General features: G+C 43.7%; 1 protein-coding gene across 17 annotated transcripts in view; it reads left to right on the forward strand.

Annotated features, from left to right (window-relative positions):
• Window positions 1–5,099: 5,099 nt before the first annotated feature.
• Window positions 5,100–15,489, forward strand: part of EPB41L2 (erythrocyte membrane protein band 4.1 like 2) — a 227,831-nt gene continuing 217,441 nt past the window's right edge. For 15 of the 17 annotated variants that reach the window (XM_066373228.1, XM_066373229.1, XM_066373220.1 and 12 more), the window contains exon 1: window positions 5,100–5,254. The gene's annotated coding sequence lies outside the window, so the exon portion shown is untranslated. Of the gene's footprint in view, window positions 5,255–5,495; window positions 5,610–15,489 lie in introns of those variants that run through there. The other 2 variants (XM_066373222.1, XM_066373225.1) reach the window with 2 other exon arrangements.

Raw genomic sequence — 15,489 nt, forward strand, 5'->3', positions numbered from 1 at the left:
GGTTCCTGACCCCTGGCCTAGAGCCTTTCCTTCTGACCTTTCTAAACCCTTTCTTGCTGCAAATCAAGCCCATGGAAGGCCCTATAATCCTTTTTTACTTATCACTGAGACTCAGAGTCAAATATAAACTTTTATAAACTTGCTCTGTGTTATTACTTGAATTGAATTGGTACAAAATGGTACTGACTCAATGATGCTTGTACACTGATATCAAAAGACATTGTTTTATCCTATTTCATATATACACTATATAAAATGGCAGAGACTGCTATCTGTCCTAGGTAGTGAAGACAATTTAAGGGCACAGATAAAAGCCAGAATTTCCGATTCTCTTTAACCAGTTTCATTATCTACCAGACTGTGTACTACAGCCCAGCAGGGACAATGTATTATTCATTTTTGAATGTCCAGCGTAGGGCATGAGGCCTGGTACATAATGGCACTCTAATTGTTAAACAGAAATAATACATCTTTGTTCACCCTATCCTTTTTTTTTTTTTAAGTGAGATCCCGGTCCTGTTAGTGCCCTGACCAGGATCCACCTGGCATGCCCCCTATGGGGCGATGCTCTGTTTATCTGGGGTGTTGCTCTGTTGCTCAGCAACTGAGTTATTTCAGCTCCTAAGGTGGAGGTTTTAGAACCATTCTCAGTGCCCAGGGACAGCTTGCTCCAATCAGGCCATGACTACAGGGGAGGGGAGGGGAGAGGGAGGGAAAGAGAGAGAGAGAGAGAGAGAGAGAGAGAGAGAGAGGACGAAGAAGAAGAGGAAGGAGGAGGAGCAGAAGGAGGGGGAGGAGGAGGAAGAGGAGGAAGTCATGAGTGAGAAGCAGATGATTGCTTCTCCTGTGTGCCCTGACCGGGAATCGAACCTGGGACATCCACATGCCAGTCTGATGCTCTACCACTGAGCCAACTGGCCAGACTACCCTTTCCAAATGTAGCCTTTTGGAGGGATTTTTATTGGACCTATCCTATTTCTGCTTTCAGTTCTAAGGAGCAATTGGCCATGAGATGCCATAGAGAGCAACTGTGGAGCTTCTGCCCCAGCTTACAGAAATCAGCATGCCCAGGCTTCTTTCTCTGTCCCTGAGCCAGAGAAAGCGGGGCTGTGTGGGTGGCACAACTCCAACCACAATTGAGGGGATACCTCGGTTTGGCAGGCTTGAGATGCTTATACCTGTTACTAACAATAGTTGGGAATGGCCTTTCAATGGGAGATTATTATCACTCAGTATGACTTAGATAGAAAATGGGACTTACTTTTGAGGAAAAACACCTGTGGAAAATTTTACTGCAGATGGGAAAACAAAGAGTTGCTTGAGGGTAGACTCAACTCTAATGCTAGACTAGAAAAACATGGCTTCTGTGGGGAAATATTTACCAAGATGGCTGCTAACAACGCTCTTCATCATTGTATTGAATACATACTTCCTGCTCTTCCTATCAAGTGGGGAAGTCTATGCTTCCCTCTCCTTGAATTGGGGCTGGCTCTCTGACTTGTTTCTGCCAATAGAATTGGACACATGTGATGCTGTGACTTCTGGGTCTAGGCCTTAAAGGACTTGTACCTTCTGTTTTTATCCTCTCAGAAGCCAGGAGCCATGGAAAATAGTCTGGGTTAACCTTCTAAGAGTCCACATGGAAAGAGAGAGAGGTCCTGGAAGATAAGAGTCCTTGTGGAGGAGAAATTAGGATCCCCAGTTGACAGGCAGCACCAACTGCCAAACATATGCGTGAGACCATCTTGGACCTTTCATCCAGAATTGTGCCTCTCAGTCGATACCACACAGAGCAGAGATGAGCCATCCTGTTGAGCCCTGCTTGAATGCTAACTCCCCCAAATCATAAGCAACAAAATGATTGTCATTAAGTTTTGGGGTCAGGTAGCCATAACTGAAACAGTTCCAAGGATTGGCCAGGTGATAGTGTGACTCCAGGTGGCATTTGTGTGGTGTCTGTTTTTCTTATGGCACTGGAACTGGCAATGCATACATTTCCAATAAAAGCTTGAGAGTATCTCAGTCTGCGAGAACATGGGAGTCCATTGGCAGGTCGTCCTGACTGTGGACCATGTAGAGAAAGGACAGGTTCTCAATCCAGAGCCACTTCCAAACTTCTACCTGGTTGGGTTTGGCACTCAGAAGGCACAAGGATAGAAGAAAGAATCACCAGTATAGTGAGATCCAGATTTCTTAGGAGCAGCTTGTGTAAATTGGTAAGAAGGCACTAAGGAGGTCCTGGGTAAATTTCTAGTCCAAATTGCCAGATTGGCTTTCTTTGTAGGTGGTGCTCTGGGTTGAGGCTGCAATGCTAAATTTGGATTTAATGACTCTCAGACTGGTATCTAGATTCCTATTTTGTTCTTTGTGTTAGTCCCTTGCCTGTTACTCCACTCTGTCTAGTGGGAAGATCCAACTTTGCTTCTATCAGTCTCTTTTTCTGGGGATTAATGTTCTGGCCTTGAACCATAGCCTGGTAGTCCTGTCCCATGATGCCAATGTTCCAGCTTGCTCACTGCACTGGATATCACCTGTTCGGGACTTTGTCCTGCTTATCTGTCCAAACCCCTCTTCTCTCCTTGTTAAGACCTCCCTGCTTGCCTGGATTACCACCTGTTGTTTACTGACATCTGCATGGTACCATGTTTCATCTGTTTTATTCACTTCCTTATAGCTCCTGGAACTTGATTTTTCTATCTTCAATTTTTGCCAGGCCTTTACCGAATCTGTACCATTCCATTGGAATTTGGGGTCACATATGACTGTGTTCATAATATGGAGTCTATAGCCTTTAAATATTTGATAACAACCTTTCCATCACCTCTTTAGGCTAAATCTTGCTGGTTACCATGTTATCAAGGTCCCTCATCTATGGATATAATTTAGTTTGTCAATATTCCTCTTAAAAGGTGGCATACAGAAGAAATTCATATGCTTCAATGGAGAATCTATATAGTAGGGATATCATTTCCTATGATAAGGGCATATTTTATATTTTATTAATTGTGTGTATATGTATGTTATTATTTTGCATTAGCATTTTAAAGGGTTTCCATCAGGAATAGATTAAGGTTTTATGGGGCTTAAAGCTTATAAAACTTTAGTGACTCTTTAATAAAAGAAATGTTTTTACAAACATAAGACTATATGTTTCAAAGCCTATGAAAATGAGGGATCCCGAAGCTTAGGTTTTGTGAGTTTCATTGTAAATCTGCCTCACAGGCCTGACCTATGGTGGTGCAGTGGGATAAAACGTCGACCTGGAACACTGAGGTCGCCGGTTCAAAACCTGGGGCTTGCCTGGTCAAGGCACATATGGGAGTTGATGCTTCCTGCTCCTCCCCCTTCTCTCTCTCTCACTCCTCTCTCTCTAAAAAATCAATAAATAAAATATTAAAAAAAAATCTGCCTCACAGTTCCTAACATTATTGTGTGGTAAAATTCCCGGGTCTTCTTTACCAGAACTGCTATCAAATCAGGTTTTCTCTCTGTATCAGGCTTACTGATTTGGGAACTGAGCATGTGGGGTATTAAGTAAGTTAATACACGTGAGGGACCTAGAACAATGCTTAGCACATAGAGCATGCAATAAATGGTAGCAATTATTCTTTTTATTACTTACTAGCAGGACCTTAGCGAAAAATTTGTCTTCCTGCCTCTCGATTTTCTCTTTGATGTAATGGAGATAATACTTGCCCTGTCTTTTTCATAAGTTATTGTGATGATCAAATGATAAAATATGTGAATGTGCTTTGTTAACTGAAAAGCATCATAGACATGAAGGCATTGTAACAGGTTTCTTTCGGCATTGTTAATTTTAGAAAAGGTTATGTTTAGGGAAGAAAAGAAAACTTGACTCTGGCCGAGGTGGAGTCACTCAAGACCTCAGTAGGGGTGGGAGGAGGCAAAGGACAAGAGGTACATAGACTGGAAACAATGACCTGCACATCCTGTTGGACATGCCAATGTTCAGAAGAGATGAAATCAGTAAAATCTGAGACAGCATGAAATTACACAAAGGGAAAGAACTGGGAGGTGTGTGTGTGTGTGTGTGTGTGTGTGTGTGTGTGTGGCTTTCCACAGTTGGCCTCAACCTAGTCTCCAGCCTCTTCAGCCCTGTCCTGCCCTGCAACCGAGGCTCCTAGGCCTCTCCCTGGAGAAATCTTATTCACACCTTGGGTTCAGCATAGAAGCCCTTCCTCCTGGGGTTTCCCCAATTCCTCCCATTCATCCCATAGGAAGTCTACATATTGATAGTTCCTCTTCAATACTGTGGGGCAGCTGTGTTACGCTTGCTTACTGGTCTACGGGCTGCAAGCACTTCGCCTGATTGGTGTCTGAGCACGTGGCAGCGCCACGTGTGTATGGCCTGTGTCAGGCTGTGGGAGCTTGCGTTCAGGGGGATTGTACACAGCGGCAGATTGTGGATTGCCCATTGCCCGAACACCTCTGTGAGGGGCCATTTTCGCTGTTCCCAGGTAAGAGGTCGTGTGTGTGTGTGTGTGTGTGTGTGTGTGTGTGTGTGTGTCCCACCCCCGTTTGCTCGTCCTGCTTTGTGAGACTTTATTAAGCGGTAAGGGCCCAACGCTTTCTGGCTCCGCAGTTTCTCTACCATCTTCCCGAATCCAAGGTGGACCTGCCTGCCCTCGGCCACTGTCATTACAAATACCCTCTCTGTGACAGCTCTTACACTCTGCGCTGAGAGGGACCCAGTGTTCCTTTCTGTGTCTTCTGGGCCTAGTTTTGCCTGTTCAGTCAAGTTTTTTTAGTCAGTGAATTTACTTTGGAGAAGTGCGTTTTTAAAAGTTAATAAAGGGGCATTTAAGGTTGGGATTCGCCAGTAGGAACGAACGCCTTGCACTCTGTCATTAGTCGTCGTTAGGCCAGGCAGCTTTGAGGGTCCCAAGTCCTTTCCAGCCGGGCGACGAATCTCAGGGAATCCCGCGGGAAGGCCGGCCGGCGGGGGCGCGGGCGCGGGCGCGGGGGCGTGGTCTGGGCAGGGAGCGTGGCGAGGCCCAAGGGGGTTTTCGGGCCGGGGGCGCGTCCGGCGGGGGCGCGGGAGGGGCTTCCGCCGCGAGGGGGCGGGGCTGGCGCGCCGAGTCCGCTGACGGCCCCAGTCAGGGAATTTCAATTTGAAACCTATCGGAGGGAGGAGGCGGGCGCGGCTGCCGCGGCTGCCGGAGCTGAGGCTGAGGCTGGGGCTGAAGCGCGACTGGTCCCCGCGGCGAGCGAGCTCCCGAGTTGCGGTGTTCGGGTAAGGAGGCGTGCGGGGCTGAGGAATGGCGGGCCCGAGGCGGGGGCCCCGGGCCGATTGACGAGTCCCGGCGGAGCCGCAGGGGCAGCTTGGGTTTTTCTTCTGACTGCAGCTGGGAAGCTGATCCCAGGCAGGAAGCGGTGGCGGGACGGCCCCGCCGGGGTGGGGGTGGGGGTGGGGGTGGGGGGCGGCCGGCTTCGGGGTTTGCTGCAGCTCCCTCTCGCCTGCTCGCTCCTTCCTGCCGGATCCCATTCCCTCCCCGCGTCCGGGTCCGGTACTTCGGCCCCGATCCCCACTGCTCCGCGCCCTCCCGGGAGTCGGGGCACACCTCGCAGCCGGGAGAGGCAGAGGCATGGTGAGGACTTGGCGGGCTCCGCCTGGGCGCCGTGGGCTCCGGGTCGAGCGTCCCGGCGCCGAGGAGCGGCTGGAGGGGGAATCCGGCTCCATCCGGGCGCGGGCCGCAGCGGCTCCCCGCCTGAGGCGCCTGGCGGGGTGCGCCGGGGCTCCCGGGACGTGGCGGCGGCGGCCTTCGGGGGATGATTTTGGGAGAGGAGACGCGGGCGGGGGCGCCGCGCCTCCCTGGGCCGTCCGCGCGCGTGGGCGCTGCGGGAGCCGGGCGAGGGCCGCGCGCCAGCCCCGAGCGCCCCGCGGGTCCGACCCGGCGTCCGCCCGCGCGGATGCACAGAGAGACGCACGTTTTGCGCGCCGATCCTTACAATCCGATATCCAGGCCATCTTAACAGAGATGTCATTTCTTTTCCTTCTCCGGGGCTGGAAGCAGAGGGTTAAGAGCATTTTTTAGGTGAGCTGGAGGGGAAAGACGAGGAGAACAGAACGGAGCCGACGGAGTTGGGATTGGCGTCCGGACCGCATCCTTAGCCCGAGACGCTGTCCCAGAAGCCGGGAGGGCTGTCTGCGGAGGACGTAGGTCATTATGCTTCCCAAAATCACTAACCTCCTTTGAGGTCATGTTTTTTTTTGTTTGTTTTCTTTAGTGAGGTTAGAAGAGCTCTGGCCTAGAGTCTGTTATATTTGGGAGGGGTCTCTGGAGCCCTCTCGACTGACCAAGAACGCTGTAAATTGAATTCACCATCACCACAACCGCTGCCCCTGTTTTTGAGAGCTCTGGGTGGATTGGGAGGGAGGTCGGGAACCTAGAAGAGATGTGATGAATTTTCCCTTTTCTGAATCACTGAAAACTCAGTTTCTTGAACTTCTTGAATATGAAATGGCATGTCTGTGTCAGGCGTCTTGTTCTTCTTGTTACTGTTATTTAAGCTTTTTTTTTTTTTAATGACTTACATTTTTTCCCCTTATTCTTACCTTTTCTTCGTTTCCTTTTTATTCCCCCCTTGTATGTATTTCACCAGAATCCATTATTTCTATATATCTATAATACTGTATTGAGAATGAACATTTTAGGTGGTATCCTATTACATTTCCCCTTAGGTTTAACACTTGGGGGAAACTGAGTCAATTTTTTTGTCCGCAGGAGCTGGGATTTAGAATTCTCAGTCTTTGAACTGGTTTTACTGGGAAACGAATATCACTTAATCCTATTCGGTTTCCTCTTGCAGGCTCATTGCTGTGGGAAATCACAGGACTGCTGTTGCAACCACTGATGGGGCTGGTTGCAATGCAATCTTGAATTGTGATAAAGGCAAAACCAGCACGTTCATCAGGCTGACACAACTTTTTTTAAAAGAGCTTGGCTGTGTCCTCTGTAGCCTGAGCGATCAGTCCTATAATCTTAGTTTAAGAACTACCATCAAACTTGAGATATGTACTCCTTGGAGGTTTTTGGAGAACTGTACAAGTAGAGATGGCTTCGAACAATGGCAGGGATTTAGGGCTAACTTAACCCTATCCTATCTTCCTCACTTCTTGGGCAGAATTCCCACTGAAGTCAGTCAGGATTGGTCTTGTGTGCAGAAGGACTGCTGAGAACAAGAGGCTGCTCATTTAGAGTAACGGGAAGGGACAGTTTCTTTCCTTTTTAAAACATCCCTGTTTACGAAAAACCAAGTCATAAGAGTTCTTTAATCTTTTACCTCTAGCTGAAGTAGTTAGAGTACTGTGTGCAAAGACGTTCCAGAGAAAATATGAGGCTGAATTGAGCCCCCAACCTTAAATTCTTGATATCTAAGTTGGATAGGTATTGTTTAAATTGATTAAAAGCAATAAAATGATCATTTAACCAAGTTAAAATTCATTTCAGTAAAATTATAAGTAACTTGATAAAAAAATTTAAACTGCTATGCAATCTTTTCAACTTGTTTTGTGTATTAAACTGGGTATGTATATAATTGGGTATGTGTATTAAAATATGAAATTTAATTTTAAGTAGAAAGAAGCAAATTTTCAGATTTAGGGGACAAATCTGAAAAGAGGCCCACCAAAAAATAACTGTGCAAATATAAGACAAGGAAATTCAGATAGCTCTTACCGTATTTGGAGAGTTCCTATAATTTTTATATGTAGTGACTATCTGGGCCCAATCTTAGCTTTGTGAATACTTGGGGTTTCCAGGTTAACTTTGCTGATCTGAGTTGGTGAACATGTTAGGTCCTTTTCTTCTTAATGTAACGTTCCTGTGGTTTACCCTTTCCAAATTACCAGTTCTAAAGAATTGAGTTTAGAAAACCAATCCAGTCACCAGATTTTTTAAAAATAGATTTTTAAAAATCATAACCGTGTCCACGTGTACTTCCCGACCACTTGCTTTCAACTAAAAATACTTGCAAAGATGACAAAGCAGTCCTCAACCAAAATATTTATTGGTAAAATTACTCTGTAATTAGTAATATTGTATAGTTATGTTTAACATCAGGTTTTGCTCTGAATCACCACTCTCATTTTACTGTGGTAGAGAATTACAAAGATTCTAACTTTGTCATTTTATTTAGGAATGTGAGGGTTTATGTTTTATATAACAATGCTAAATATTTTTGAAGATTTGACTTTGTTTCTGTTTCCACAGGAAAGTATGGGCCTTTTTCTTTTTTTAAAAAAATTTTTTGAAGTGAAGTAGTCTGTTTAAAAGCTGTGTGTGAACTTTTTAAAAAGTCTGAATTGCTAGTATTTTTATAAAGCAATAAAATAGTTTATAGGGATCAATATTGCTGAGTCAAAATTTGCATTTCTAAAATCTGAATTTTTGACTTGAAGAAAACAAAGGAAATGTGCCTACCCCCTCCTTTATTTAGAAACCTTTTCAGTGGCTTTGTTTGCTTTTTCACGTTCGGAATTACTGTACCTAACCATTGGGTACCCTTACAGATTTAAAAGCCTCAAGTAAATGTTTATGCTGGCTCCAGTAGTCAGCAGATACTAGCCAAACCCTAATTTACTGCCTTTTATAGAATCTCGGAATCTCAGGGCCAGGGCTGGACCTTTAGTTAGGAGTCAGCAAATCCATTTTGAGTCCTTGCCCCTTCCCCTCAATACACAAGCATTTCCAGCCTCTTTGGAAGGCTTGAATTTATAGATTTGTAGATGATTCCTCTACAGATTCCAGACCGACCATCCTCTGGGATTGCTATGTCTTGCCACACACCAGCAACTTGATATTCATAAGATTTCTATCATTCCTCTAACTGGGCAGTGCCCCAGATTAAAATCCAAAATGGAGTCAATGCCTGGTGTCATTAACTACAGGGGAATGGCCTCCAAATATAGTCATTTAGAAGTTACAGGTAAGTCAATAAGCAAAGAAAAGATTACCTTGCATATCAGCTAGAAGTAACTGATAGTAATAACCAATGCTTGAAAAAGTTTTTTCCCTGTAAATTGTATATATGTCTATCTCTCAAAAAATATACAAACGTGCACACACTTTTAAAATATATATGTTAGGTGAAGCACCTGTAACATTGTTTGCAGTTAATAAATGTCATGAATCAATTCATTAAACCTTTATGTAATATATTGAGGTGCTTTTGTTGCAGATTCTTTGAACATTGGAGTTGACTTCGTAGAAGCTGGTATTAGGCGTAGAAATGTATAGGTAATGTTTTCATGTGTAGAAATGTCGTGTAGGTAATATACTGTATAAGGGGTTTGCTTTTCCTTTTATTGGATGTTGTTTCCCCTTGTTTTGTGGTTGATTTGAGATCTATAGGTTTCTCAGATGTATGTTTTTCATGTATAGTAGGGTAAATAATCTACATTATTTTCCTAAATATGTAGTGTTGGGGATGGTAATTATTTTTTCCATTGATGGGAGAGAGAGAGAAAAGCTTCAACTTGTTGTTCCATTTAGTTTTTCCATTTAGTTGTGCAGTCATTGATTGCTTCTTGTATGTGCCCTGACCAGGGATCAAACCTACTACTGTGCCGGACAATGCTCTGTCCATTAAGTCACCCAGCCAGTGTCTGGCACGGTATTGATTTTTAATGAGAATTTTAGTGGTGTTCTCAAATTTCTCAATTTTAAAGTGATACCTCTTACCTCTTAGTGTAGGGATAGAGCTCATGTGGCCCATGACTGCATTCTCATTGCTTCTGGATTTTTTTTTTTTTTTTTTTTTTTGTGAGAACGAGAGCAAGAGAGTGAGCAAGAGAGAGACAGGAAAGGAGAGATGAAAAGCATCAACTCATAGTTATAGCACTTTGTTTATTGGTTGCTTTTTCATATGTGCCTTGACCTGATGGCTACAGCTGAGCTAGTGACCCCTTGCTCAAGCCAGTGACCACAGGGTCATGTCTGTGATCCCACACTCAAGCTGGTGACCTCGGGGTTTAAACCTGGGTCCTCAGTGTCCCAGGTCGATGCTCTATCCACTGTGCCACTTCCTGGTCAGGCACTTCTGAAAAAAAATTTTTTTTTCAAAGATTGAAATTGGGCTAATTTCATATTCTCAGTTACTTTTAAAATGGAAATATGTTTTTATTTCACAGATACTTCTATGAACTTTGGTATTTTTTTCACTTGGGCATAGTAGAATCATAAGGTCTTAATGTGTATAGATTGGCTCCCAAGTAATCTTCACAGTAATGTGGAATAAATTTGAGGAATGATAAATATCTTTTTATTCACTCTGAGAAGTTTCTTAAGTAGTCTTTTCCTGTTGGTAATCAAGCTGACAGTTTGCATATGTAACTAAATTTGCTGGCATGGGGATGGTTTAGTTCTTTCCAGCTAAGAATCAGAGGACATCGGAGGGGTTCCAAAGTGATTTTGTCATTGTTCATACGTAGAACCTTTTTGTCTAGGTAAGGTAGGAAAGTTGATTGTGAATATGTGGTTAACAATTTTTTTTTGTAGTGGTCAGGAATAATTTTCTGTGTGATGTACAGTCTTTGATATGTAACTGAAATATCCTATGGTGATCACAAGTTAAAACCACTTTTTAACAATTTCAGTACAGTATCTCTAGACTTGTTGAACTTTTAGGAAGCTTTGTCCTAACTATCTAAATCTATTGGTAGTATGCAGGAGACCATATGTACGGCAGAGCTGTTTGAATCTAGTTTTAGTAACATAGGGTGTTCATAGAATTTCCCAGGGCTGAGGGACCAGGGAAAGGCTGACAACTTCAGTATTCCATCAAGAGTTTATTAGGGGAATTTACAGATGAGGCGCAACTTGGGCTGTGGCAGGACTACAGTGATGTTCTTTGCTGTGTGGCAGGTGCTAAGGAATTATGTCGAACAGGGCAGGATGGTTGTGGTACTGGGCCGTGACCTGCCCCAGCTAAGGGGAAGGTGCTTTACATGCTTGCCCAGAGCAGGGCAGTGTCCTGTCCCAGGAGCAGTCACGCAGTGCCGTGTTGGGGAGGGGTCGATCAGACAGTTCTTGAAGGTATTTATGGGAAGCAAACTGTTCTGGCCTGGATCTAGCAGGCTAGTCCTGCAGTGGTCACATTGTGGAACACTCTGTTCTCCATCCAGGGAGAATGTGATCTTTTTGTTATGTTGCTAGAGGTAACTGGTTCTGAGTGTAAAAGATGTATGCATATGCTATATTATAACTTTCTCTCTCTGTAACTTCAGTAAGCTTGCTGAAAGAAAGTTATGAATGGAATTTTTATTGATAGTGTTTAAATCTCTGCAAGTTGCATTAAAGTGTGACCTTTATAAATTTAGAACATGTTTTTGTACATGAAATAGGCCTTTGACGTAGTGTTTTAACTTTAAATTAGTTGCTGGCATTAAGAAATCCGGAGGTTTCACACGAATATCTTTATTTTAGGCTTCTCTGGAAAAATTGGAGGAGTGGGGCCCATTGGGAAGCAGTGGGCCCATTGGGAAGCTGATGGACAACCATCAGCTGGACATTTGTGCATTTGTGGTGCCTGCTCCATTTCCCACCTCTCCCTTCCCGAAGACTGACCTTTAGGTCACTGTCAGTCATAGTTTATGGAGCCCATTAATCAGTGCCCAGCACACAGTAGGCCCTTAATAACACGGGGAAAGAATGCTCTTGCTAGTTTCCTCCTAGACTTTATGACTTATTGTTCATAAACAGATAACTTGTTCTTTGAAGCCTACTCCAGCAGCCTATGGCTGTACCTTATTTGTATGTTATTTGGTTTTTTAAAAACCTTTTAAAAAAAATTTCATCATTTAATGTTTAAGTATTTTTAGAAGATAAGAACTCTTTTATAAACATAACTGGAATACTATCATTACCCTAAAAATTCCTGAATATCATCAACTATCAAATTGTGAGTATTCAAATGTCCAGTTATCTGGACAACCATCAGCTGGACGTTTGTGCGTTTGTGGTGCCTGCTCCATTTTCATCCTCTCCCTGCTTTGCTGAAGTCTCTCCCATTTCCTTTTGTCTTGCCTGTAGATGTTTGCATTGATTTACATTAGATATCTGTCTCCTTTAGACTATTGAGTTTGTATCTCTTATACTAAATATCAGTCAAAATTGAAAAAAGGCCTAGATCTCTATGACCTTTAAGTAGGGGTTCCTGGCAGTGGGCTTTGCCATCTCTTTGGCCAGCAAAAATTTCCCACCTCTCCCTTCCCGAAGACTGACCTTCAGGTCACTGTCAGTCATAGTTAATGGAGCCCATTAATCAGTGCCCAGCACACAGTAGGCCCATAATAACATGGGGAAAGAATGCTCTTCCTAGTTTCCTCCTAGACTTTATGACTCATTGTTCATAAACAGATAACTTTTTCTTTTTTTTAATTTTTTTGTATTTTTCTGAAGCTGGAAACGGGGACGCAGTCAGACAGACTCCCGCATGCTCCCGACTGGTATCCACCCGGCACACCCACCAGGGGGCGATGCTCTGCCCATCCGGGGCGTCGCTCTGTTGCGACCAGAGCCATTCTAGCGCCTGGGGCAGAGGCCAAGGAGCCATCCCCAGCGCCCCGGGCCATCTTCTGCTCCAATGGAGCCTTGGCTGCGGGAGGGGAAGAGAGAGACAGAGAGGAAGGAGGGGGGGTGGAGAAGGAGATGGGCACCTCTTCTGTGTGCCCTGGCCGGGAATTGAACCCGGGACTTCCGCATGCCAGGTCTACGCTCTACCACTGAGCCAACCGGCCAGGGCAGATAACTTGTTCTTTGAAGCCTACTCCAGCAGCCTATGGCTGTACCTTATTTGTATGTTATTTGGTGTTTTAAAACCTTTAAAAAAAATTTTCATCATTTAATGTTTTAGTATTTTTAGAAGATAAGAACTCTTTTATAAACATAACTGGAATACTATCATTACCCTAAAAATTCCTGAATATCATCAATTATCAAATTGTGAGTATTCAAATGTCCAGTTATTTCAAATATAATTTTTTTAAAAAGTTGAGGGTGTTTTGTTTTTTTTTTTGTATTTTTCTGAAGTTGTTAATGGGGAGGCAGTCAAACTACTGCATGCGCCCAACCAGGATCCACCCGGCATGCCCGCCAGGGGGCGATGCTCTGCCTCAACCAGAGCCATTCTAGCGCCTGAGGCAGAGGCCATAGAGCCATACTCAGCGCCCAGGCCAACTTTGCTCCAGTGGAGCCTTGGCTGCAGGAGGGGAAGAGAGAGACAGATAGGAAGGAGAGGGGGAGGGGTGGAAAAGCAGATGGGCGCTCTCCTGTGTGCCCTGACCGGGAATCGAACCCCGGACTTCTGCATGCCAGGCCGACGCTCTACCAACTCAGCCAACCGGCCAGGGCCTAGTTGAGGTATTTTGAAGTATAACATTCTATTGCTTTCAGCTATATAGCATGGTGATTTGATATTTATATATTGTGATGATCACCATAATAACATGTACAACATAGTGATTTGATGTTTGTATACATTGTGATGATTATCACAATAAATGTAGTTAACATTCATCACCACCTGATTTTTCTTTTAATGAGAACTTTTAAGATCTATTCTTAGCAGCTTTTAAATATTCAGTAATTATAATCACCATCTGTATATTATACCCCCAGGACTTTACTTATTTTATAACTGGGAGTTTGTACCTTTTGATCTCCTTTACCCATTTTGCCTACACCCAACCTCTGAGCTCTGGAAACAACCAGTCTGTTCTCTGTATCTCAAGTATCAATTTTTGAAAAAATTAATTTGATTCAAGATCCAGTTAAGAGATACACATTATGATTGATTAATAATATCTCTGAAGACCAGTACACCATAGTTTCCTTCTTTTCTCATATTTTTTCTTGCAATTTAATTTATTTCTTGAAGAAACTTGATGGGTTGTTCTATGTCGGTTTCCTAGTCTGAATTTTGCTGATTTCAATCCAGTAGTGTATGTAGTACACCTGTTCCTCTGTCCTCTGTCTTTTCTTTATATTGGTAAGTGGATCTAGTGCCTTGATATAATTCAACTTCTTTCTTCTTTATTTTTCCTGGTAAGATTTCTCCGTAGGTGTAGGCTTCTAGTTGACTCTTCTTGCTTTCTTTGCCTCCAGCCTCCATCTATTGATAGCTTCAGGTGCTCTCTCATTAGCCACTTTGTCATCTACTTAATCTGTACTGGACAAATGCAGTTTATGCTAGTGGGCTGGCTTTTTCTAGGTTCCTTTTTAAGTAATTCAGTAAGGCCAGGAGCACTAATAATTAATAAACATGTGAAAAAGAAAGAAAAGTAACTATTATGGAGCATAGACCATAAGCCAAGTACTATAGTTGGTGCTTTGCACATGTTAATATCCCCAGTTCTTCTTGCAGCAACACCTTGAAGTTGGTAGGCAGCTCATTTTTACAGATGAGAAATTGAGGCTTACAGCTGCTAAAACTTGTGTTTCTTCTGCTAGGGAGGGCTGGGCTTTGCTTTTAATTGCTTAACGCTTTTACTGTGTAGAACTTCCAAGTTTTTAGGAAATTGTTGGCATCTATAGTATCTAACTTTTATAAAAGACAAGCTTGCTTTCCTAACTCATTTTTTGCCTCCTAGTTTTCTTTTGTCAAGTTATGGTTATGAAGCTGATTTAATAGTACTTTTTATTTTGTGATTACAGAATCATGCTGGAATTGGGAGTACCCTTCATCTTGTTTTTCATGTTACTATAGTGTTTTTAGTCTGATATTTCAATGTAAGGAAAATATACCAGAGTATAAAATGTAAAAGGTGACCACCTCCCCTTTTTGGTGTTTCAAGTGGTTTTTGTTATTTTTTTGCTCTTTTATTTACAGTGTGGGATTCCCAGGGTGCTTGTAATATAGGTAATGCTATAGGGATTATAAGGAAAAGCAGCAGATCACTGCCCTAGTTCCCTTTGTGACAGATTTCTCCTCCCCAGAGGCTACTACTTTCAGTTCTTTTGGTTTTATTGTCTGGTGTGTTTAGTTTAAATAACATTTTTTCTTTCTTTTTTTTTCCATTTTATTTTATTTTATTTTTTTATTTTTAATTATTTTTTTTGCATTTTTCCGAAGCTGGAAACAGGGAGGCAGTCAGACAGACTCCCGCATGCGCCTGACTGGGATCCACCCGGCACGCCCACCAGGGGGCGATGCTCTGCCCCTCTGGGGCGTCGCTCTGCTGCATCCAGAGCCATCTTAGCGCCTGAGGCAGAGGCCACAGATCCATCCTCAGCGCCCGGGCCATCTTTGCTCCAATGGAGCCTCGGCTGTGGGAGGGGAAGAGAGAGACAGAGAGGAAAGAGAGGGGGAGGGGTGGAGAAGCAGATGGGTGCTTCTCCTGTGTGCCCTGGCCGGGAATCGAACCCGGGATTCCTGCACGCCAGGCGGACGCTCTACTACTGAGCCAACTGGCCAGGACCTTTTTTTTCCATTTTAGATAATAATAGTTATTAACTTCATATCTTGGTT

This window comes from Saccopteryx leptura, chromosome 3, assembly GCF_036850995.1.
Source record: "Saccopteryx leptura isolate mSacLep1 chromosome 3, mSacLep1_pri_phased_curated, whole genome shotgun sequence".
NCBI classification, from domain to species: Eukaryota; Metazoa; Chordata; class Mammalia; order Chiroptera; family Emballonuridae; genus Saccopteryx; species Saccopteryx leptura.